General features: G+C 36.0%; 1 protein-coding gene across 3 annotated transcripts in view; it reads left to right on the forward strand.

The window, feature by feature from the left end:
- Positions 1-25502, forward strand: part of Zswim5 (zinc finger SWIM-type containing 5) — a 180701-nt gene that overhangs the window by 8702 nt on the left and 146497 nt on the right. The window lies entirely within an intron of this gene.

Consider the following 25502-nt stretch of genomic DNA (forward strand, 5'->3'; position numbering starts at 1 on the left):
ACAATGCAATAAAACTAGAACTCAGCAACAAAAATAAAGACAAAAAACATGCAAACAGCTGGAAACTGAATAACTTGTTGCTTAATGAACAATGGATCATTGATGAAATAAAAGAGGAAATTAAAAAGCTCCTGGAAGTCAATGAAAATGAAAACACAACCTATTGGAACCTATGGGAGACAGCAAAGGCAGTCCTGAGAGGAAAGTTTATAGCCATGAGTGGAGATATTAAAAAGACTGAAAGATCTCAAATCAATGACCTAATGATACATCTCAAACTCCTAGAAAGACAAGAACAAGCAAATCCCAAAACAAGTAGGAGGAGAGAAATAATAAAAATAAGAGCTGAAATCAACGAAATAGAAACCAAAAAAACCATACAAAGAATTAATGAAACAAAAAGTTGGTTCTTTGAAAAAATAAACAAGATCGACAGACCCCTGGCAAACCTGACTAAAATGAGGAGAGAAAAAACCCAAATTAGTAGAATCAGGAATGCAAAAGGGGAGATAACAACAGACACCATGGAAGTCCAGGAAATCATCAGAGACTACTTTGAGAACCTATATTCAAATAAATTTGAAAATCTAAAAGAAATGGACAGATTTCTAGATACATATGATCATCCAAAACTGAACCGAGGAAATTAATCACCTGAATAGATCTATAACACAAAATGAAATTGAAGCAGCAATCAAGAGTCTCCCTAAAAAGAAAAGTCCAGGACCTGATGGATTCTCAGACCTTTAAAGAAGAACTGATACCAACCCTCCTTAAACTGTTCCACGAAATAGAAAGGGAAGGAAAACTGCCTAACATGTTTTATGAAGCCAGTATTACACTTATCCCAAAACCAGGCAAAGACACCTCCAAAAAGGAGAACTTTAGGGCAATCTCCTTAATGAACATTGATGCAAAAATCCTCAACAAAATAATGGCAAACCGAATTCAGCAACACATCAAAAAGATTATTCGCCACGACCAAGTAAGCTTCATCCCAGGAATGCAGGGGTGGTTCAACATACAAAAATCAATAAACGTAATAAACCACATTAACAGAAGCAAAGACAAAAACCACTTGATCATCTCAATAGATGCAGAAAAAGGCTTTGATAATATCCAACATCATTTCATGATAAAAGCTCTAAGAAAACTAGGATTAGAAGGAAAGTACCTCAACATTATAAAAGCTATATATGACAAACCTACAGCCAGCATTATACTTAATGGAGAAAAACTGAAACCATTCCCTCTAAAATCAGGAATGAGACAAGGATGCCCACTATCTCCACTCCTATTCAACATAGTACTGGAATTCCTAGCCTGAGCAATAAGGCAAGAAGAAGGAATAAAAGGAATACAAATAGGTAAAGAAACTGTCAAACTATCCCTATTTGCAGATGACATGATCCTATACCTTAAAGACCCAAAAAACTACTCAAAAGCTCCTAGACATTATCAATAGCTACAGCAGGTAGCAGGATATAAAATCAACATAGCATTTCTATACACTAATAATGAACAAACTGAAAAAGAATGTATGAAAACAATTTCATTTACAATAGCCTCAAAAAAATCAAATACCTAGGTGTAAACCTAACAAAAGATGTGAATGACCTCTACAAGGAAAACTATAAACTTCTGAAGAAAGAGATTGAGGAAGACTATTGAAAGTGGAGAGATCTCCCATGCTCATGGATTGGTAGAATCAACATAGTAAAAATGTCAATACTCCCAAAAGTAATCTACATGTTTAATGCAATTCCCATCAAAATTCCAATGACATTCATTAAAGAGATCGAAAAATTTACCGTGAAATTTATATGGAAACATAAGAGGCCACGAATAGTCAAGGCAATACTCAGTCAAAAGAACAATGCAGGAGGTATCACAATACCTGACTTCAAACTATATTACAAAGCAATAACAATAAAAACAGCATGGTACTGGCACAAAAACAGACATGAAGACCAATGGAACAGAATAGAGGACCCAGATATGAAGCCACACAACTATAACCAACTTGTCTTTGACAAAGAAGCTAAAAATACACGATGGAGAAATAGCAGCCTCTTCAGCAAAAACTGCTGGGAAAACTGGTTAGCAGTCTGCAAAAAACTGAAACTAGATCCATGTATATCACCCTATACCAAGATTAACTCAAAATGGATCAAGGACCTTAATATCAGACCCCAAACTCTAAAGTTGATACAGGAAAGAGTAGGAAATACTCTGGAGTTAGTAGGTATGGGTAAGAACTTTCTCAACAGAACCCCAGCAGCACAGCAACTAAGAGATAGCATAGATAAATGGGACCTCATAAAACTAAAAAGCTTCTGTTCATCAAAAGAAATGGTCTCTAAACTGAAGAGAACACCCACAAAGTGGGAGAAAATATTTGCCAGCTACACATCAGACAAAGGACTGATAACCAGAATATACAGGGAACTTAAAAAACTAAATTCTCCCAAAACTAATGAACCAATAAAGAAATGGGCAAGTGAACTAAACAGAACTTTCTCAAAAGAAGAAATTCAAATGGCCAGAAAACACATGAAAAAATGCTCACCATCTCTAGCAATAAAGGAAATGCAAATTAAAACCACACTAAGATTCCACCTCACCCCTGTTAGAATAGCCATCATCAGCAACACCACCAACAACAGGTGTTGGCGAGGATGCGGGGAAAAAGGAACCCTGTTACACTGTTGGTGGGAATGTAGACTAGTACAACCACTCTGGAAAAAAATCTGGAGGCTACTTAAAAAGCTGGACATCGATCTACCATTTGATCCAGCAATACCACTCTTGGGGATATACCCAAAAGACTGTTACTCCAGAGGCACCTGCACATCCATGTTTATTGCGGCACTATTCACAATAGCCAAGTTATGGAAACAGCCAAGATGCCCCAGCACTGACGAATGGATTAAGAAACTGTGGTATCTATACACAATGGAATTTTATGCAGCCATGAAGAAGAACAAAATGTTATCATTCACTGGTAAATGGATGGAATTGGAGAACATCATTCTGAGTGAGGTTAGCCTGGCTCAAAAAACCAAAAATCGTATGTTCTCCCTCATATGTGGACATTAGATCAAGGGCAAACACAACAAGGGGATTGGACTATGAGCACAAGATAAAAGCGAGAGCACACAAGGGAGGGGTGAGGATAGGTAAGACACCTAAAAAACTAGCTAGCATTTGTTGCCCTTAACGCAGAGAAACTAAAGCAGATACCTTAAAGCAACTGAGGCCAATAGGAAAAGGGGAACAGGTACTAGAGAAAAGGTTAGATCAAAAAGAATTAACCTAGAAGGTAACACCCACGCACAGGAAATCAATGTGAGTCAATGCCCTGTATAGCTATCCTTATCTCAACCAGCAAAACCCCTTGTTCCTTCCTATTATTGCTTATACTCTCTCTACAACAAAATTAGAAATAAGGGCAAAATAGTTTCTGCTGGGTATTGAGGGGGGGGGAGCGGGAGGGCGCAGAGTGGGTGGTAAGGGAGGGGGTGGGGGCAGGGGGGAGAAATGAACCAAGCCTTGTATGCACATATGAATAATAATAGAAAAATGAAAAAAAAAAAAAAAGAAATGGGCAAGTGAACTAAACAGAACTTTCTCAAAAGAAGAAATTCAGATGGCCAAAAAACACATGAAAAAATGCTCACCATCTCTAGCAATAAAGGAAATGCAAATTAAAACCACGCTAAGATTCCACCTCACCCCTGTTAGAATAGCCATCATTAGCAACACCACCAACAACAGGTGTTGGCGAGGATGGGGGGGGGCGGAAGGAACCGTCTTACACTGCTGGTGGGAATGTAAACTCGTACAACCACTCTGGAAAAAAATTTGGAGGCTACTTAAAAAGCTAAACATTGATCTACCATTTGATCCAGCAATACCACTCTTGGGGATATACCCAAAAGACTGTGACACAGGTTACTCCAGAGGCACCTGCACGCCCATGTTTATTGCAGCACTATTCACAATAGCCAAGTTATGGAAACAGCCAAGATGCCCCAATACTGACGAATGGATTAAGAAAATGTGGTGTCTATACACAGTGGAATTTTATGCAGCCATGAAGAAGAATGAAATGTTATCATTCACTGGTAAATGGATGGAATTGGAGAACATCATTCTGAGTGAGGTTAGCCCAGCCCAAAAGACCAAAAATCATATGTTCTCCCTCATATGCGGACATTAGATCAAGGGCAAACACAACAAGGGGATTGAACTTTGATCACAAGATAAAAGCAAGTGCACACAAGGGAGATATGAGGATAGGTAAGACACCTAAAAAATTAGCTAGCATTTGTTGCCCTCAATGCAGAGAAACTAAAGCAGATACCTTAAATGCAACTGAGGCCAATTGGACAAGGGGACCAGGAACTAGAGAAAAGGTTAGATCAAAAAGAATTAACCTAGAAGGTAACACACATGCACAGGAAATTAATGTGAGTCAACTCCCTGTATAGCTATCCCTATCTCAACTATCAAAAACCCTTGTTCCTTCCTATTATTGCTTATACTCTCTTCAACAAAATTAGAGATAAGGGCAAAATAGTTTCTGCCGGGTTTCAAGGGGGTGGAGGGGAGAGGGCGGGGGTGGGGGGGAGGGAGGGGGCGGAATGGGTGGTAAGGGAGGGGTTGGGGGCAGGGGGGAGAAATGACCCAAGCATTGTATGCACATGTGAATAATAAAACAGTAAAAATTTTTTTAAAAGGACATTATTGATAAGTAGGAAGATGACAAAAATATTAGGTAGGAATTCTTTTTCTCAAAATAAATTATAGACATTTCTGTCTTTATAATAGTTTTATTGCCTTCAGATAATCCTTTTTTACCCTAAAAATTGTTGCTTCTTTTAGGTATACATGTATGATGGAGCTAATCAGTAAAATAGCGTTTTGTCTATCCATTCATCATCTTGTGCTCAGTAAGCACGTACATTGTTTCTTTGAAAGCCTTGCTGATAATTACATTTTCCCCTGTTGATTCATAGTTTTATTGAATGGAACTCTGTAGCATTAATAGATTCAGGAAAAACGAGCCTGTTCTTACTTTGCTTAAATTTATAAATTGACATAACTGGTAAGCATCACCAGCATAACATTGATGTTTATAGTAAAAAAAAAATCCTTTCCTACATTATGGGTCCCTATCATGAAAAAAATTAAATCTTTCACTCTTATTATCACATGTATTTGTATGTGTTCTCTCTCTCCCTCTCTCTCCCTCTCTTTCCCTCTCTCTCCCTCTCTCATTCTGGCTTCTTGCTATGTCTCAGTTTCTTCAACTATAAATGGCTAGAAAGATGGTACCTACGTCACAGATTGTTTTGAGGAGTAAATTAGTTAATAATGTAAAACATGAATGAGGCCTTCCACATATTAAGTAATACATAAGTATTCACTATTATTATCATAGCTCTTTCCAAAATTGTTGAGTATTCTGTAATTGTTACTTTTCCTTCCTCACCTTCATTCTCGCTCTGAAACCTTTGCTCTGACTTGTGCTCTCATTCACTAAAATTGATCTCTTAAAGGTTACCAGTGACCTCATGATTGCTAAATACAGTGTCCTTTTTCCAGTCATTCTTCATGACCTCTGTGTAGAATTTTTGTCATTTACTGTATCTTCTTTTTGAAATGTTACTTCCTAGATTTTTGTTTTCCTCACCACTCTGGTTTTCTTCCTATTTTCCTTCTTTATTCTCTTACCCTAAAAAGTAGGGTGTAACTTCTTGCCTCAAATTTCCTAATTGAATAATTTAATTTATTTCCATGACTTCAGTTACTGTTTTAGGAATGTAAGACAACATGGTACAATATAGTAGTTTAAAATTGGTTTAAAGCAACTGTACTCTTCTTTTAAAATGAAATCCAGTTTTTGCAGCAGATAAAATCTGAATTGTTTAGGGGATTGGGATGAAGCCCAGAATTCCATCAACTTGGCTAGCTACCTCCTCCTTTTGAAACCTTGAAGTATTTTCAGATAATCTTAATGGTGAGATTTGGAGTTTTCTCATTTATAAAAGTGTCAGAATTTTGTTAATATATGTGAAATATTTTGTAATGTCATTGCATACAGTATGACTGTTAAGTCTGCATCTGTGGTTCTTCCTCTGGAATTCAAGATCAACATTATATTTGCCTGCCAGGTATTTCTAAATGAATACCTTACTAGCCACTTCAAATCAACATGTCTAATAAGAGACTAATATCCAAAATACATAAAGGCTTCCAGAAAATTAGGATGAAGATTTTTAAAAACAAAATAAAACATCCCCCCAAACCAGAAAATAACTAGCATTGGCAAAGATATGGAGAAATTGGAACCCTTTGGGTGTATAAAACGGTATAGCTGCTATGGAAAACGGCATAATGGTTCTGGAAAAATTAAACAGAATTATCATATGATCCAGCATTTCTTCTTGGGGCATATAACCCAGAATAATTAAAAGCAGCGACTTGAACAGATAAACACCTGTGTTTACAACACATTATTCACAATAGCCAAAAGAAGGAAGGAACTTAAGTACCCACGACAGATGAGTGGATCAACAAAATATGGTATGTACACACAATAAAATATCTTTCAGCCTTAAAAAAGAAAGGAATCCTGATAGGTAACTTGAAGTTACCATGAATAAACCTTGAAGACATTATGCTAAATAGAACAAGTCAGTCATAAAAGACCAAGTGTTGTCTGATACTGCTTAGATGAAGTATCTAGAATAGTCAAATTCATGGAAGTAGAGGTTATTAGAGGCTAGCAGAAGAGAGGAATGGAGAGTTTATGATTTAATGGTTACAAAGTTTTAATATGGGATGATGAAGAGTTCTAAAAATGGATGGTGTTGATGGTTAAAAGTATGAATGTACTTGATGTCACTGAACTGTACACTTAAAAATAGTAGATCATTTATTTTACTACCATAAAAATAACAAAAGCTACATATTATATGATTTCATTAATAGGAACTGTCCAGAATAGGCAATACTAGAGATTGAAAGTAGGTTAGTGGTTTCCAGAGACTGGGGGAAGAAGTGATTACTAATGAGTATGGGATTTCCTTCTGGTGTGGTAAAAATGTTCTAAAATTAGATAATGGTGATAGTTGCCCAAATCTGTGAATATACTAAATATTGCTGACTTACGTGCTTTTAAGACAGTGAATCTTATGATATATTAGTTATATTGTAATAAAGATATTATTAGAAAGGCAAATATTCCAAAAAAAGAAAGAAAAACCATCAAAGGGAATAAGGTCTAAATTCCAAAGCATGATGTTTGGAGACTTGGGCTCCAATCCTAGTTCTGCCATTTTCAGGTGTGTCACCTTGGGAAACTTAAATTCTCTGCCTTAGTTTGCTTGTCTGTGAAATGGGGATGTAATATCAGCTTAGAATGTTGATATGATAGTTAAATGAGATGATATATAGAGAGGCAGCTCATAATTTCTTAGCTGTTGTAGGAGGACTGTGAATATTAGTTCTCTTTCTTTACATCTCTATATCTTAAATTCTATTTTTAAAAGTACCATTTCGTTATCTACTTAGTTGACATTAAAATTGCCTTCTACTTTAGTCCTATACATTATTCAGCAATTCTTCATTGAGTACCAATGTGCCAGGCTCTTGTCTGTCCACTGCTGATATAGCAGTGAACAAAACAAAGTTTTTGCTTTCATAGACTATACATTTTAGTGAGGCAATAGAAGCACTTCCTATTCTCAGCCTATGTTATAATTGTTTGTTACAAATGTTGTCCTCCCTCCCAGTCTGCAAGCTCTTCCAAGACAAGGATTGCATATTACAACATATTTAATACTGTACCTAGTAGGCTTCATAATGGACCTTTATTATTACTTTTTCTTTTGGCTGTGCTGGGGCCTCTGTCAAGCTTGGCAAACACTCTACCACTGAGCTACATATCTGGTCCCATACCCCAAAATGGATTTTAAAGAAGTTTTGTTGAAATAAATTTGAGAATGTTATTTTGTTCACTTGTATACCTTTTATAATATTGGTTTCTAGCCCTGGCTGCTTTAGGGTCACTTGAGGAGCTTTGGTAAAACACAGGTCTTAGAACTCCACCTTTTAAAATTTTAATTAACTAGGATTGGTGTAGGGCTCAGGAATATGTATTTTGTTGATGTTGTTGTTGTTAGATGGGTTCTTGCTACATAGCCCAGGCTGACCTCCAACTCACCATCCTTTGCCTCAGCCTCCTGAGTGTTGGGGTTGTAGGTGTGCAGTGCAACACCTGCCTTACGAATCTGTATTTTAGACAAAATCCCCATGTTTAAATACTTGGGAACCACTGTTCCATAGCACTTAGCACAGTTACTTACATATAAAGAGCTTAAGAAATGTTGGTTGAATTGATGTATTGATTGATTGATTCTCTAGATTATTCCAAATCAAATTTGGAACTTGTGAGTGAGGTTGAATTAAATGGTCAAACTGAATTCAGGAAAGAGTTAATGCAAAAAAGTTACTGGAAAAGGAGGGCAGAGCAAAAAAATGTTACTCATTCAGCAGTAGTACACTTACTGGTATTTGTGAAAAATCACTAGTACTATATCTACTCGTTGTTATTTTAAATACTAGTTCTTAATACATAATTTATCCTAAACAATTTTGTGCATTTTAACAGCAACATATATTTTTGAAAAAGCATCGAAAAATATGGAAATATTTACATCAAACTGATAAGTAATCTCTATGAAGAAAAATGGGAATTGGATGGTGGAACAGGTTTTGTCTTGTGGGGTTGGTACCACTGAGAAGGGGGAGAAGTGGGGAAAGGGTGTGAGAGGGTGAATATGGTACAAATACTGTGTATATATGTATGTAAATGGAAAAATGATACCTTTTGAAACTATTCCAGGAATTGGGGTAGGGAGAGGGAGGATGTAGGAGAATGGTGGACGGGGTGAATTCAAGTATGATACAGTTGATATATTGTAAGAGCCACAATTACCCCTACCCAGCACAATAAAAAAGAAAGAAAAATGGGAATATGTGGTCATCGAGAGGGGATTTAGTTTAATCTGTATTGTTTGAATTTTTTTATTATGAGAACTCATTCACACATTCCATGTGTAATGATGTAATAAATATAAGTAAAAGACAATGTGTGCATTTTTGGATAAGCATCTTTTTACTTTTAAGTTAATTTGGGTCAGCGATGTCATCGTACCTTTTCCAAAACTGATTAATTCAGATTTTTTTTTTTGACTGAACTAGAGTTTGAACTCAGGCACTCTATGATTTGAGGCATGCCTTCAGCCCTTTTTACTCTGGTTATTTTAAAGATAGGTTTTTGCTTTTAGCTCAGGCCAACCTGGACCATATAGTTGGAATAACAGGCACAAACCACCATGCCCAGTTTGAGAACCCAGTTGAGATGGTGTCTTGTGCATTTTTTGCCTTGTCTTGCTTGGAACCTAGATTCACCTGATCAACCTCTTGCATAGCTGGAATGACATTTGCCCACCCCGGTGCCCAGCTAGTGGTTGAGATGGGGCCTTGTGAACTTTTTGCCTGAGCTGACATTAATTTTTTTTTTTTATTTTGCAGTACTGGGGATTGAACCCCAGCCCTTTTACATGCTAAGCAAGCACTTTACCACTTAAGCCATGCCCCCAGCTCTTTTGTTTTTGTATTTTGATTTCAAGATAGGTCTTGCTAACTTTTCCTGGGCTGACCTTGAACTCTTGATCCTTCTGCCTTTGCCTCTCAAATAGCAGAGGGATTATAGATGTGTACCACCATGTCTAGTTTAGGTCATAGGTTCTTAACCTATGTCTATAAATGGTCTTAAGGAATCCTTGAAACTCTTGAAATTTTTATCAGATTTTTATAAATACATATGAACATTTTCCCATATGCATTATAGAAGACAGTGTGTGCTTTCCTTTTATACTCAAGGGGGGTCTGTGTCCCAAATAAGTTCAGAAAGCACTAATTTCTATAGAAGAATCTGTTTTACTTGATGAAAATTCTGTAATTCCTGTTGTCTTTGAGCTTGATATTTATAATATTGGTATAAGTGATCCATTAACCCTTTTTATTTTATTTTGAGATTATGAATTAAATGTCTTAGTTTTCTGAAAGATTAAGGCAGCTCTATTATTTGCTACTTTTATTCATTAAAGCCTTCAGTTTTGGAATCTTACATATTCATCCAGTTCTACCACTTAGCCAAATGTTGCTGTATAAATATGTTTGTTTCAACAGAATGATGGCTCGATATTATTATGCCACAGACAGCTGATCTTTAATGATTTGTACTAACTGAAATAAAGTATATCTTGTGAGATTACTGAACAGAGTAGGTTATAGTTACTTTTTTATTGAATCTTCATATGCAAGGTGAGAGTATTAAAGTCTAACTTTATACAGTTATTTCAGTTTAACATGGATTTTTTTGACAGTTAGTACCTGCCCTAGAGAATCATCCTGGTGGTTGGCTGGGGTTTTTGTTTGTTTTTGATGGTGCTGAGGTTTGAACTCAGGGCCTCATTCTTGCTAGACAAGTACTCTGCTACTTGAGTCATGCCCCCAATCTTTGACTGAACTTTTGTCAGGCCTGTGTTGCAGTTTTTGATATCTTCCTCTTCTTGGTCCTGCTTCTGCTGCTTTTCCTTCCCAGGTGTTGGTCCCTAATAAGTGTCTTGCATCCTGAACTCCATCTTGGTCCCCTTTAGAGAACTCAGTCTGTGATACTTTGATTGAAGGTAGCTTGTGGTAGAGGATGTAGCTGTGAGCTGTTAGCAGGCACTTCTGGCAGAGGAATGATTGCCTTGGTCCTGAAGGAAGGATCTGGGTGATGCATTCCCTGTGAGTCTTGGATTAATTTCACATAGTAAATTCACTCTGTACAGGGGAACAACTTCTCCAGAATTCTCTTAAGTATCTTTTCTGGGGAATCTTAGAAGAGTAAGCTTAATAGGCAGATTACAACCTCTGCTTCTGCAGCTAGTCTCCATAAAACAATTTATGTTATCTGCCTCCTGCAGTGTACATTCTGGATTATTGAACAGAATCTCTGCTGACCTAGGTTGTTTATTTGACACAGGAGGTGGAATGGAAATGAATGTCTTCACTAAGGAGTCTGAGCCTGTTTACTATGTCCTTTCTCAGGCTTTGGCTACTGTGTTGTTCGTTCATTGTCTACATTAGTCAGGGGAGTACCAAGACATGCCCAGTGATAACCTAGATGCTAAATGTCACTGCTCCCCGACATTGCTCTTTTTTGTGTTGACGAATCTGCTTTATTTTATAAACACTGTCTGATGTTAAGGTAGCACATTATGTGACATTAGAATTTAGGTTTTAAAGCTCAAATATAGTGTTGTATAATTTGCTTTATTAAGGTTTTTGGTACATTATTGGGGGGTTACTAATTGCAGAGGTTTCTATAGTTTCACCTCATGTATTGTCCCTTGCAAATATTAATACAGCATCAGAAAAATTGGCAGCAAAAGAAGACACTCAACCCAAATCTTTTATGTTTCTGTATTTTATATTAGTTTGTGTTTTATTTAGAATTCAGTTTTGTAGTGAGTGTTTTCCCAGTACCTACTCCCTATTACCTATTCACTTGGAGGTTAGAATCATTGAGAAGTTGGATTTGACTCTGCTGCAGTTATATAGCCATATGATAAATATGTCATCTAGCAGACCATCAAGATGAGTTAGCATGCTGGGGGCTTTCAGTAAGGAAGCTACCTTCTCTCTACTTTGAACTCAAGACTGCCTAATGAGGCTTTGAGGACAGCAGTGTCCCTGAAGAGACACTATGTTTTAGAACAAGGATTTCTTTTTTTTTTTTTTTTGAATGCTGTAAACTGTTTTATTTTCTTTTATTTTTTTTTTTATTTTTATTTTTTTTTCATTTTTCTTTTATTATTCATATGTGCATACAAGGCTTGGTTTATTTCTCCCCCCTGCCCCCACCCCCTCCCTTACCACCCACTCCACCCCCTCCCGCTCCCCCACTCAATACCCAGCAGAAACTATTTTGCCCTTATCTCTAATTTTGTTGTAGAGAGAGTATAAGCAATAATAGAAAGGAACAAGGGGTTTTGCTGGTTGAGATAAGGATAGCTATACAGGGCATTGACTCACATTGATTTCCTGAGCGTGGGTGTTACCTTCTAGGTTAATTCTTTTTTATCTAACCTTTTCTCTAGTTCCTGGTCCCCTTTTCCTATTGGCCTCAGTTGCTTTAAGGTATCTGCTTTAGTTTCTCTGCATTAAGGGCAACAAATGCTAGCTAATTTTTTAGGTGTCTTACCTATCCTCACCCCTCCCTTGTGTGCTCTCGCTTTTATCATGTGCTCATAGTCCAATCCCCTTGTTGTGTTTGCCCTTGATCTAATGTCCACATATGAGGGAGAACATACGATTTTTGGTCTTTTGAGCCAGGCTAACCTCACTCAGAATGATGTTCTCCAATTCCATCCATTTACCAGCGAATGATAACATTTCGTTCTTCTTCATGGCTGCATAAAATTCCATTGTGTATAGATACCACATTTTCTTAATCCATTCATCAGTGCTGGGGCATCTTGGCTGTTTCCATAACTTGGCTATTGTGAATAGTGCCGCAATAAACATGGATGTGCAGGTGCCTCTGGAGTAACAGTCTTTTGGGTATATCCCCAAGAGTGGTATTGCTGGATCAAATGGTAGATCGATGTCCAGCTTTTTAAGTAGCCTCCAGATTTTTTTCCAGAGTGGTTGTACTAGTCTACATTCCCACCAACAGTGTAAGAGGGTTCCTTTTTCCCCGCATCCTCGCCAACACCTGTTGTTGGTGGTGTTGCTGATGATGGCTATTCTAACGGGTGAGGTGAAATCTTAGTGTGGTTTTAATTTGCATTTCCTTTATTGCTAGAGATGGTGAGCATTTTTTCATGTGTTTTCTGGCCATTTGAATTTCTTCTTTTGAGAAAGTTCTGTTTAGTTCACATGCCCATTTCTTTATTGGTTCATTAGTTTTGGGAGAATTTAGTTTTTTAAGCTCCCTGTATATTCTGGTTATCAGTCCTTTGTCTGATGTATAATTGGCAAATATTTTCTCCCACTCTATGGGTGTTCTCTTCAGTTTAGAGACCATTTCTTTTGATGAACAGAAGCTTTTTAGTTTTATGAGGTCCCATTTATCTATGCTATCTCTTAGTTGCTGTGCTGCTGGGGTTTCATTGAGAAAGTTCTTACCTATACCTACTAACTCCAGAGTATTTCCTACTCTTTCTTGTATCAACTTAAGAGTTTGGGGTCTGATATTAAGATCCTTGATCCATTTTGAGTTAATCTTGGTATAGGGTGATATACATGGATCTAGTTTCAGTTTTTTGCAGACTGCTAACCAGTTTTCCCAGCAGTTTTTGTTGAAAAGGCTGCTATTTCTCCATCGTATATTTTTAGCTCCTTTGTCAAAGATAAGTTGCTTATAGTTGTGTGGCTTCATATCTGGATCCTCTATTCTGTTCCACTGGTCTTCACGTCTGTTTTTGTGCCAGTACCATGCTGTTTTTATTATTATTGCTTTGTAATATAGTTTGAAGTCAGGTATTGTGATACCTCCTGCATTGTTCTTTTGACTGAGTATTGCCTTGGCTATTCGTGGCCTCTTGTGTTTCCATATAAATTTAACAGTAGATTTTTCAATCTCTTTGATGAATGTCATTGGAATTTTGATGGGAATTGCATTAAACATGTAGATTACTTTTGGGAGTATAGACATTTTTACTATGTTGATTCTACCAATCCATGAGCATGGGAGATCTCTCCACTTTCTATAGTCTTCCTCAATCTCTTTCTTCAGAAGTGTATAGTTTTCCTTGTAGAGGTCTTTCACATCTTTTGTTAGGTTTACACCTAGGTATTTGATTTTTTTTGAGGCTATTGTAAATGGAATTGTTTTCATACATTCTTTTTCCGTTTGCTCATTGTTAGTGTATAGAAATGCTAATGATTTTTCTATGTTGATTTTATATCCTGCTACCTTGCTATAGCTATTGATGATGTCTAGAAGCTTCTGAGTAGAGTTTTTTGGGTCTTTAAGGTATAGGATCATGTCATCTGCAAATAGGGATATTTTGACAGTTTCTTTACCTATTTGTATTCCTTTTATTCCTTCTTCTTGCCTAATTGCTCTGGCTAGGAATTCCAGTACTATGTTGAATAGGAGTGGAGATAGTGGGCATCCTTGTCTGGTTCCTGATTTTAGAGGGAATGGTTTTAATTTTTCTCCGTTAAGTATAATGCTGGCTGTAGGTTTGTCATATATAGCTTTTATAATGTTGAGGAACTTTCCTTCTATTCCTAGTTTTCTTAGAGCTTTTATCATGAAATGATGTTGGATCTTATCAAAGGCTTTTTCTGCATCTATTGAGATGATCAAGTGGTTTTTGTCTTTGCTTCTGTTAATGTGGTTTATTACGTTTATTGATTTTCGTATGTTGAACCACCCCTGCATCCCTGGGATGAAGCCTACCTGGTCGTGGTGAATAATCTTTTTGATGTGTTGCTGAATTCGATTTGCCATTATTTTGTTGAGGATTTTTGCATCAATGTTCATTAAGGAGATTGGCCTATAGTTCTCCTTTTTGGAGGTGTCTTTGCCTGGTTTAGAACAAAGATTTCTTAAAGCAAGCTTTCCCCCTCCTCAACACCTTTAATAAGATACACTTCATATGCCATACAACTTGCCTATTTAAAGTGTGCAGTTCAGAGGTTTTTACTATATATACAAATATGAGGAGCCATTATCACAACCAGGTTTAGAACTTTTCATTGCCTTGAAAGAAACTGGACCCTTAAGTTATTATTTTCCAGTTCTATCCCTGCTAATCATAAGCAAACTACTAATCTACTTTCTGTCTCTATTGATTTGCTGATTCTAGACATTTCATATAAATAGACTCATAATGTGTTGTTTTTTGTGAGTGGCATCTTTAACTTTAGCATCATGTTTTCAAGTTTCATCCATGTTGTAGCATGGGTCTAATTTTTTTTTTATGATACTGCTTTTGTTATTTTTCAGATAGGTAGGGTCTTGTGTGTTTTTTTACTAATGTTACAGTTTCTCTATAACTTGCCAACACTTAGTTTCTACTTTTTTTTATTGCTAACCTAGTTGGGGAGGGTTGGGGAGGGAGTGGTGATTAGTTTTCATGTACATTTCTTCTTGAAATGAGTTTGCACATTTTTGTGCTTCCTAGGCAGGCTCTACCACTTGAGCCATGCCCCCAGCCCTGTTTTTTGCTTTCATTATTTTTCAGACAGGGTCTTGTGGGATTGTTGCCTTTTTTGCCTGGGGTTGGCCTTATTCCTTGATCCTCCTACCTATGCCTCCCACGTAGCTGGGATTACAGATACATATCCTCATTCCCAATTTATTGATTAAGATGGGCTTTTGCAAACTTTCTGCCCAGGCTGGCCTTGAACTGTGATCCTCCTTATGTCTGCCTCCCACATAGCTGAGATTATAGCTGTGAGCCTCTATGCCCAGATACTTTATTCCTTTTTTAAAAAATTTTATTGTTTTTACATTTACTTACATATGCACTTTATTCCTTTTTTATTGATGAATAATACTCTATTACATGGATATAATGTAGTTTTGTTTATCCATTTGTTAGTTGTTAATGGTTGGAATGTTTGCTTATTATGAGCAATCCTGATGTGAACATTTGTGTGCAAGCTTTTGTGTGGATACATGTTTTCATGTCTCTTAAAAAATGTAGCTATATACCTATGAGTAGAATGTTGGGTTATATTATAACTATGCTAACCTGCCAAAGTGGCTGGACTACTTTACAGTCTTAGCAGCAATGTATGAGTGTTACAGTTTCTCCACAAATTGCCAACATTATTATCTATTTTTTTTATTATTGCTAACTGAGTGTGGGGGGGGTGGGAGTGGTTGTTGGTTTTCATATGCATTTCCTGATGAAATGAGTTTGCACATTGATGTGCTTTTTGATCTTTTTGTTTTTTGATGGCATTGGAGTTTGAACTCGGCCTCATGCTTGCTAGGCTGACACTCTGCCACTTGAGCCACTCCATCAGCCCTTTTTTGTGTTGTGTATTTTTGAGATAGAGTCTCATTTTTTGCCTAGACTGATCTCAGCTTCCCAAGTAGCCAGTGTGTGATGCTGGTGTGGATAAGATCTCTTCTCATGCTTTTTTCTAGTTTCTGAAAGCCATCTGCATTCCTTGGCTCCATGGCTTCTTCCTTCTTTTTCATATTATATCACTCCAGTCTTTGATTCCGTTATCACATTTCCTCTCTCTGACTTTAAGCCTTCCTTATAAGGACACCATGATTAATATTGGGCCCACCCAGAAAATCCAGGATAATCTCCATATCTGAAGAACTTTAATCACATCTGTAAAGTCTTATTTGTCATATTCTGTGGATTAGGATGTGGACATATTTGGGAGGAGCATTATTCTGTCTACCATACCATCTTAACATCTAGTCTTTTTATTCAAGAACATGGGATATTTCCCCATTTATTTGGTCTTTAATTTCTTTCAACAATTTTTAAAATTTTGGGGGGGAATGGGTATAAGTGTACTTTTTTTTGTGTGTGGTACTGGGGCTTGAACTCGGTTTTCACCTTGAGCCACTCTACCAGCCCTATTTTTGTGAAGGGTTTTCTGAGATAGGGTCTCATGAACTATTTGCCTGGGCTTGCTTTGAACTGCAGTCCTCCTGAGCTCTGCCTCCTGAGTAGCTAGAATTACAGGAATGAGCCACCAGTGTCCAGCTAAGTGTATTTTCTTAGTTGAATTTACTCCTAAGTATTTTATTCTTTTTCATGCTATTATATGTGGAATTGTTTTCATAATTTCATTTTTTAATTTATTGCTAATGTATATAAATACAATTGATTCTTGTATATGGATCTTATACCTCTAACTTTGCCAAACTCATTTACTACTCAAATAAGATAATTTTTCACCTTCCTTTCCAATCTGGAACCTTTTGTCCTTATCAAGGCACAAAACTCAGTGTTAGTGCAATAGAATGCATTAGACTAAGGAACAGCTTTGCTTGCATTGAATTGGGAAGTGATTTTTAATGTGCTACTATGCCATTAGTGAGGCAGGAAAGGAGGGAAAGGCAACATAATGATGCGTTGCAGAGCTGGTTATCATTTTGTATCAAGTAGCAGGTGATTGCTTAATTGCCTTGAAATTTCTCATAGAAGGGCAAAAAGAATATCCTCTGTTTCTATCTACTATTTAGTAAGAATTAGAACTGAGGAATGTCCTGATAATAAAACATATCCCTGTAATTTTAACCATTATTGATTTTGTAGTCTGGGTTGTAGGGACTGTAGGATTGTAGGAATTTTATCCTCTCCCTCTATATTACCTGCAAACTTAAGTATCTTTTATTTTATTTTATTTTATTTTTTTTCATTTTTCTTTTATTATTCATATGTGCATACAAGGCTTGGTTCATTTCTCCCCCCTGCCCCCACCCCCTCCCTTACCACCCACTCCACCCCCTCCCGCTCCCCCCCCTCAATACCCAGCAGAAACTATTTTGCCCTTATCTCTAATTTTGTTGTAGAGAGAGTATAAGCAATAATAGGAAGGAACAAGGGGTTTTGCTGGTTGAGATAAGGATAGCTATACAGGGCATTGACTCACATTGATTTCCTGTGCATGGGTGTTACCTTCTAGGTTAATTCTTTTTGATCTAACCTTTTCTGTAGTTCCTGGTCCCCTTTTCCTATTGGCCTCAGTTGCTTTAAGGTATCTGCTTTAGTTTCTCTGCGTTAAGGGCAACAAATGCTAGCTAGTTTTTTAGGTGTCTTACCTATCCTCACCCCTCCCTTATGTGCTCTCGCTTTTATCATGTGCTCATAGTCCAATCCCCTTGTTGTGTTTGCCCTTGATCTAATGTCCACATATGAGGGAGAACATACGATTTTTGGTCTTTTGGGCCAGGCTAACCTCACTCAGAATGATGTTCTCCAATTCCATCCATTTACCAGCGAATGATAACATTTCGTTCTTCTTCATGGCTGCATAAAATTCCATTGTGTATAGATACCACATTTTCTTAATCCATTCGTCAGTGGTGGGGCATCTTGGCTGTTTCCATAACTTGGCTATTGTGAATAGTGCCGCAATAAACATGGATGTGCAGGTGCCTCTGGAGTAACAGTCTTTTGGGTATATCCCCAAGAGTGGTATTGCTGGATCAAATGGTAGATCGATGTCCAGCTTTTTAAAACTTAAGTATCTTAAACTCCCTCTGTGTATGGTGTGTTTGTTTTTCCATTTACCAGATGGGAGAATAGGTTGGCTATAATTCTTTAATCTGTGGCAGTTCTTAGTGGTTAGAATCATAAAATAAGTAAAAACAAGAATTTAATACATTGAAGATAAAAATTTTCCTTTTCAGCATCATATTTTTTTTTATTTCCTATTTTCTATATTATTATTTATTTTCTGCATAGGTTTTAGGAACATAAGGAATCATTGTGTAGCAAAATAGATAATTGTAAGGCATCATAAATGATATTTGTTCTTCTCTTTAGACCCTTAGCCCCTAACCATTCCCCCTTTCTCTTTCTTTCCTGAAAATTTAAGTCTAAGCCTGAGAGAAGCAAGAGAGAAAAGGAAGTGAGACAGAAAATGAGGAAGAGTGGCAGCTGCCTGCAGGAGTATATGTGGAGCTCAACTGGGACAGTGGCCTAGCATGAGTGTAAAAGCTCAACTGGAATAAGGAGGGTATCAACATGGGAATATGGGTGTTACAATTCACCACGTCCAGCGTCTAAAAGGGTTGAGGATGACTTTTTGTGCAAAGGCATGGGGTGTTAGAGTACAGGTGGAGTGAGGAGGGCATGGCAGGAGGTGGCAGCAGTAGGTGTAGGCTCCCTGAGCCTGAGCAGAGTGAGGAAGTACTCTTGGGGAAGTGGGGCTTTGGTGGCAATGGAAGATTAGTTGCTTTTAGATATTGAGCAATTAAGTAAAGCAATAAAGGATATCAGAAGCCAAAGTGCTAAAATTTAGACACGGAGAAAACTATTGAACTGTGGGGTTTTGGATTGTGATTGAGGATGCCTGTGTGAACTAATGGTTTTTAATATACATTAAAAAAATATGTATTGTGTTCTGTTCACTGAGGCTCTGGGAACAATGACATCCTGACAGCAGTAAGCACTCCTAATACCCAGATCTTAGTTTCCAAGTACTTTTCTCCACTAAAATCAACAGAGGGTTTTTGGGGAAATGGTTGATACTGGAGTTTGGGGCAGAAAAAGTACCAAATAAGTCTGAAACATGATCATATACCAGAAAGCAAGGAAGTTCTCAGAGAATGGTGGCAAAAGGACACAAATGCTAACATAAAGGGGTGTTCACTGGCCAAATATGGGACTAGTTGAGCATCAAAATAATGATAGTAACGGATAGAGCCCAATGAGTAAAATAGAAACCTATGAGATGATCATGTTAAATTTTTTTAAGAAGTGCAAGTTGAAAGTTTTATACCTTATTTGTATGCCAATATAGCTCGCCATGAATTCTTTAGTTTTAAGGAGAAAAAACCTGGCAAACACTATTGTGATCAAATAAGCAAAGTTAACCTCACAAGTAGTGGGTCAGATTAAAATTGTACATCACATGATAGGACATAAGAATATAGGGATTATACAAAAAAAATTTCAGTGTTGATTTCTGATTTTGCACCAATAGCTCACATCTGTAATCCTAGCTACTTAGGAGGATCAAGGTTCAAGGCCATCTGGGGCAAATAGTTCACAAGATCCCCATCTCCAAAATAACTACAGCAAAATGGACTGGAGGTGTGGCTCAAGCAGTAGAGAGCCTACTTTGTGAGCATCTGGTTTTGCAAGTGCAAAGCCCTGAGTCTAAACCTTTGTCCACCAATCAATATATAATATATATATATATACATATACATATACATATACATGTGTATATATATTTGAACTGTATTTGGTGATTTTTCTGCAAATTTATATTGAGTAAATATATTCAGTCTTGAATGAACTTTGTGAGTGCCCCCCAATTACCTTTTTACTCTGAATTGTTTTAAAGAAAGTTTTCTTAATTCTACATTTCAAATCTATAGTTATTTGAATAAGAACCATTTTTGAATGTTTTTATTTTATGTTCATTTGAAAAAAATTATCAACAATACAAACATTTATAATTCATCTACTTTAATTTTAAATAATACATGGTTACTTCAAATTATAAACTAAAGTTTTGAGGGTTTTTAAAATTTTATTTCATTAGTATATAGCAGTTATACAAGGGGATACATTGTGGTATTTACATATGTGCTTATATCTTTAGATTTATTCCCCCATCATTCTCCCTTATCCCCTCCCTTCTTAGAACAATTTCAACAGGTTTCATCTATTTTCACATATGAATGCAAAGTATATCCACCATTTTCACTTTCGTTCACCCTTTCCTTATGCCCATCCCCTTCCCACTGGTGCTCACTCCTGGAAAAGACCTTTTTTTTTTTTTTTTTTTTGCAGTACTGGAGTTTGAACTTGGGGTCTACACCTTGAGCTGCTCCACCAGCCCTTTTTCAAGAGTGTCTCGTGAACTATTTCCCTGGGCTGGCTTCAAAACACGATCCTGATCTCTGCATCCTGCATAGCTAGGATTATAAGTGTGAGCCACTGGTGCCTGATGGAAAAAGACCTGTTTTACCTTCCTGTGCTTCATTTTTTAAAGCACATATATTGATAGTCTAAGGGGGTTTCACCTTGGTACTTTAGGCCTGTATATATCTTTATATACTTTAATCACGTTAAACCCTCCCATTATTTACTCTTTCTCTATCATTATGCTCCCCTAATACTTAACAGCTTATGGTATGGTATGTTATATTCATATATAGATGGGTTATTTCAATATTTTTCATTCTGTAACATTCTCCTTCCCTCTTCCACCTCCCATAGTGTCCTCAGACAGACCCACTCATACAATCTTGTTCAGTTTTAAGGGCTTTTTGAACAATGAATATCATTCTTTTATATAAATTTATTATTTTCTAATTCTTTTTTTTCCCCTAGTGATACTGGAGTTTGAACTCAGGGCTTTGTACTTGGTAGTTAGGTGCTCTACCACTTGAGCCATGCCTCCTAGCCCTCCAGTCTTCTAATTCTTAAGCTTTTTAAATATTGGCATTTAATTTAATTTTACTGTTATTTGCATAAAATGGCATCAATAATAATATTCAAACAGTGAACATTTACTGTGTGCTAAGGTCTGTGCTCAGTATTTAACAGGTTTTAATTTGTTTAATCCCAATATTCTTTTGAGGTATTACTTCATTATCCCAGTTTTAAAGATGAGGAAATGAGTCCCAGATAAGAAACTTGTCCAAATTCTTATAGCTAATTAAATGGGAGAGCTGAGGTTAGAATTAGAACCCGGGGAGTCTGGCTCCTGTGTCCAATATGTTAATCATCATGCTACATTTAGTTTGCATAGTGAAAAATAAATGAACAACTTAAGTTCTAAAGAGTGATTGAGAAGGGCAAAAAAATCAATTGAGCAAAGAAATTATATACTGAAATGGCTCCTTTTCTGTCTATAAATAAAGAAAATTCAGATATAGGTTTTATTTATATTGTGTTACCAGTTTTTATTGTATTAATAACATCCATCTATCCTTACCTCTGTCTCATCTTTAATGCATAGATATTTTCTTTTAACTATCTAGCATGTACTGTACCAGAACAATCACTTCATTGTTGAGTTCAGTATATTCAGTTCATATATTGTGAATCTATCATGTAGTCATGTAAAACTAACCCTTTCATTAGTATTACAAAATGATTAGCTGGTGATGAATGTATATGTGTGTGTATATATGTATATATATAAGTATATGTATGTATAATTATATATATATATATATATATATGTTTTTTTTTTTGGTGGGCCACATTCCAGTCCTGATGGTTAAATTTTTTAACACAAAGAAGTACTTTACATTGTGGTATAGGTAGAAAAACAAAACAGTGATTTCATAAATGAGAAATACAGATTTTATTCACCTTAATTGCCTTATTATCCCATAGCAATTTAGATATTTTGTTTCCCTTATGAGATTTGGTAGAAAGCAGTAAACTTTTTTTAAATTTTTATTTTATTCATACGTGCATACAATGTTTGGGTCATTTCTCCCCCCTTCCCCCACCCCCTCCCTTATCCCCACTTACCCCTCGCTACCTGGCAGAAACTATTTTGCCCTTACCTCTAATTTTGTTGAAGAGAGAGTATAAGCAATAATAGGAAGGATCAAGGGTTTTTACTAGTTGAGGTAAGGATAGCTATACAGGGAGTTGACTCGCATTCATTTCCTGTGCATGTGTGTTACCTTCTAAGTTAATTCTTCTTAAACTAAACTTTTCTCTTGTTCCTGGTCCCCTTCTCCTATTGGCCTCAGTTGCTTTAAAGTATCTGGAAAGCAGTACATTTTAACAAGAAAAGAAAAGAGGCACAACATTTGGAAGTTTTACTGAAGAGTAGTTTATAAAACTCATTTTTGAAATGATATATTTACATATAATCTCAATATGTGGTTTATTTGGTAAGTACCCTAAACTCTGTGATCTTAGAGGTCTTGGTAAGGCTACAAGGTCATGTGTAAGAGAAAAAGTAATACAGCAATCTTTATAGCTCCTTTTATGGGAAGAGATTTTTCTTCAAGGAGTTCAACTACAGGAGATAATGTATCTAAAGTTCTTGTTAAAGTATAAAATTCTGTATTGTTATTTGTCTTGTCTAAGGTCTTACGTAGTTTATTTGTTCCTGAACTATGATTATGATAGCCACTCATTATCATGCTACAAAATTAAACATTTAAAAATATATAAATTAGTATTTTTTGTTTTCTGCCTAGTAAAATGTTTTACTTTAAAAAATTGAGGGAGCTAGGGGTGTATCTCAGTGGTAGAACATGTGCTTAACATGTGTGAGGCCCTGGTAAACCCAGGACCAAAAATAAAATCAAATAAATTTTGTTCATTTTAACATGTAGTGTTAATTTGGCACTGGGTTCTTCAGTTATTATGTTGCCCTTTACCAATATATTTACTGTTTATTACTAACTACATTTGGTATGTTATCTTTTTTTTGAGGGAAAAGTGCAGCTATTATTTGTTTGTTCAGCAAATATGTTCCCAAATAAAGTATAGGGCAGCCCTGAAACAGAATCCCATTTGTTCACTTTCACAACCATGAGTCCCATTTTGGCACTAACAATGAGTAGATCATCTTTCCTTTATTTTTAACATGGCATTTGAGTTTAGACCTATACACATTCATATACTCTTTATAAATTTTCCCCTGCATTTTGGACATTGTGGATTTGAAAAGATTTTAGAATTTTTAGTCTGAAAAAGTCATATTGTGAATGTGTGATTCTTTAAGGCAGTCATTGAGTGAGTAGAAATGAATTGTTACTTGATAGGCGTGTTTAAATCATAATTTTTGTGGAATATACACCTAATACAAATGAAGCAATATCATGAAACACTAGTCACACTAAGGGGAGGTCATGGACTGGAGGGGTAGGGTAAAAGAAGGAAACTAAGAACCTGAATATGATTGACATTACATTCATTCATCATATACAAGAATGAATATAGAAATCTTAAACTGGTTAAAACTACCATAAGAAGGGACTATGGTAGAATGAAGAAAATAAGAGGAGATAAACCAATTGGGGTTATAATACATGTATGCATAGAAATATCACGATATTCTCTATAGCTCTCTGTTTTTCTTATCTTTTCTCTTTTTTCTTCTTCAAAATTGGAGAGCCAGGAGGGTGGAAACAAGTTCGGTGTGTGGGAGGGGTGATATCTATTGGCAGGGAGATGGCAGGGAAAGAGGGTAGGAGGATGAATATGGTGCAAAATATGTGTACACATGTCTGTAAAAGCAAAAATGGTACCTGTTGAAACTATTCCAGGAATCAGGGGAGGGGTGGATAAAGGAGAGTGGTGGAGGGAGTAAATTCAAGTATAATATATTTGATACATTGAGAGAACCTTTGTAAATGCCACAATGTACAACATTATACAACAATAAAGGGGAAAAGTCTTCATTTTTTAGGTTTGGGAATATAATTCAGTGACAGGGCATTTGCACCCCCCCCAAATCTTAATTTTTAAACCTTTTTTATGATATAGAAACAATTGTAGTTATAGATAATTGTGCAAATATTTTGTTAAAATAATCTGATCAGTTGATTAAGTATCTTTTAACCTATTTGTTGAGTTATTCAGGATTAGTAAAAGTTGGTTGCAGTGATATAATGTTCCATATGTATTTCCTCAGCATGTTTCTTAATAGTATTGGTTAATATTCATTTTCATCAAACCTCTTCAATCATGCTTTATTTCTTTATAATTATACTTTGTGGTTCTTAGCAGTTTTAGAATATAATAATATTACTTCCTAGCTTCTGAAAGTAGAGTAATATCAGCGCTTCAGTAAGAGAGGCTTTCACATTATTGATAGGCTATGAAACTGTTCCTTTGACTTTGGTTTCAGAGACAATATCTGTTTTAAGTTAATTTTTGTTGGATATATGCCATTGTAGATGATTCAAATTCAGTTGAGTTTCTGATCTACAAAGAAATGTGATGTACTAATTTTTTTCAATGCAAAATTAATTTGGGGGCTCTCAGTTGCTGTAATATAGCACTAGAACTTGTTAGACGACAGAGGAGTGTATTTGGTATTTAAGTAATTTTTTTAAAACTTAATTGAGGGAATTAAAAATGTTCTTGGAGGAACGTGGCTACTTTGAAAGCCAGTGGCAGAAATTATTAGTAACTAACAACATTGTTATTTGTTTAAATAAATCCTCATGTTGAAATTTCTTAGTTCTACTCTTTTAAATGTATTTTCCACCAAAATTGCATCTTCTAAAGTAGATGTGAAGAATGTACATGATTTCTAAAAGAAAAAAGTTTCCATATTGTGAGAGAAATGTAATTACTTTTCAGTAGTCATGTGAAAGAATAGAAATTCAGTACTGTGTTGAATATTGGTAATTTTCCAGTCATTTTTTAATTTAATAAGAAGTCATCAGGGCCTTCAAGTATGTAGCAAATCTTTCTAAAATTAAAACTGTCTTCTAATTTACGTAGTTGCTTATTCTTTGGGCTCTAATATTTATTTCCCAAATGTGGTTCATATGTTTTGGAATGAGGTAGAAGGGAATATGATTAATCTCATAACTGTTGAGGATTCAGAAAGATTTCTTAAAATAGCTTTATTGATTTTCAAAAATATATACTCATTTATAAATTACAACAATATATAAAAATTCAGAAAAAAAAGGCAAAAGTCATTTAGACATCCTTTCCAGTTTCCAGACAGCTTTCTTAGAATAGAGGTACAAAAATATGTGCATAAACTGTTAT

The sequence above is a fragment of the Castor canadensis genome, chromosome 7 (assembly GCF_047511655.1).
Source record: "Castor canadensis chromosome 7, mCasCan1.hap1v2, whole genome shotgun sequence".
NCBI lineage: Eukaryota > Metazoa > Chordata > Mammalia > Rodentia > Castoridae > Castor > Castor canadensis.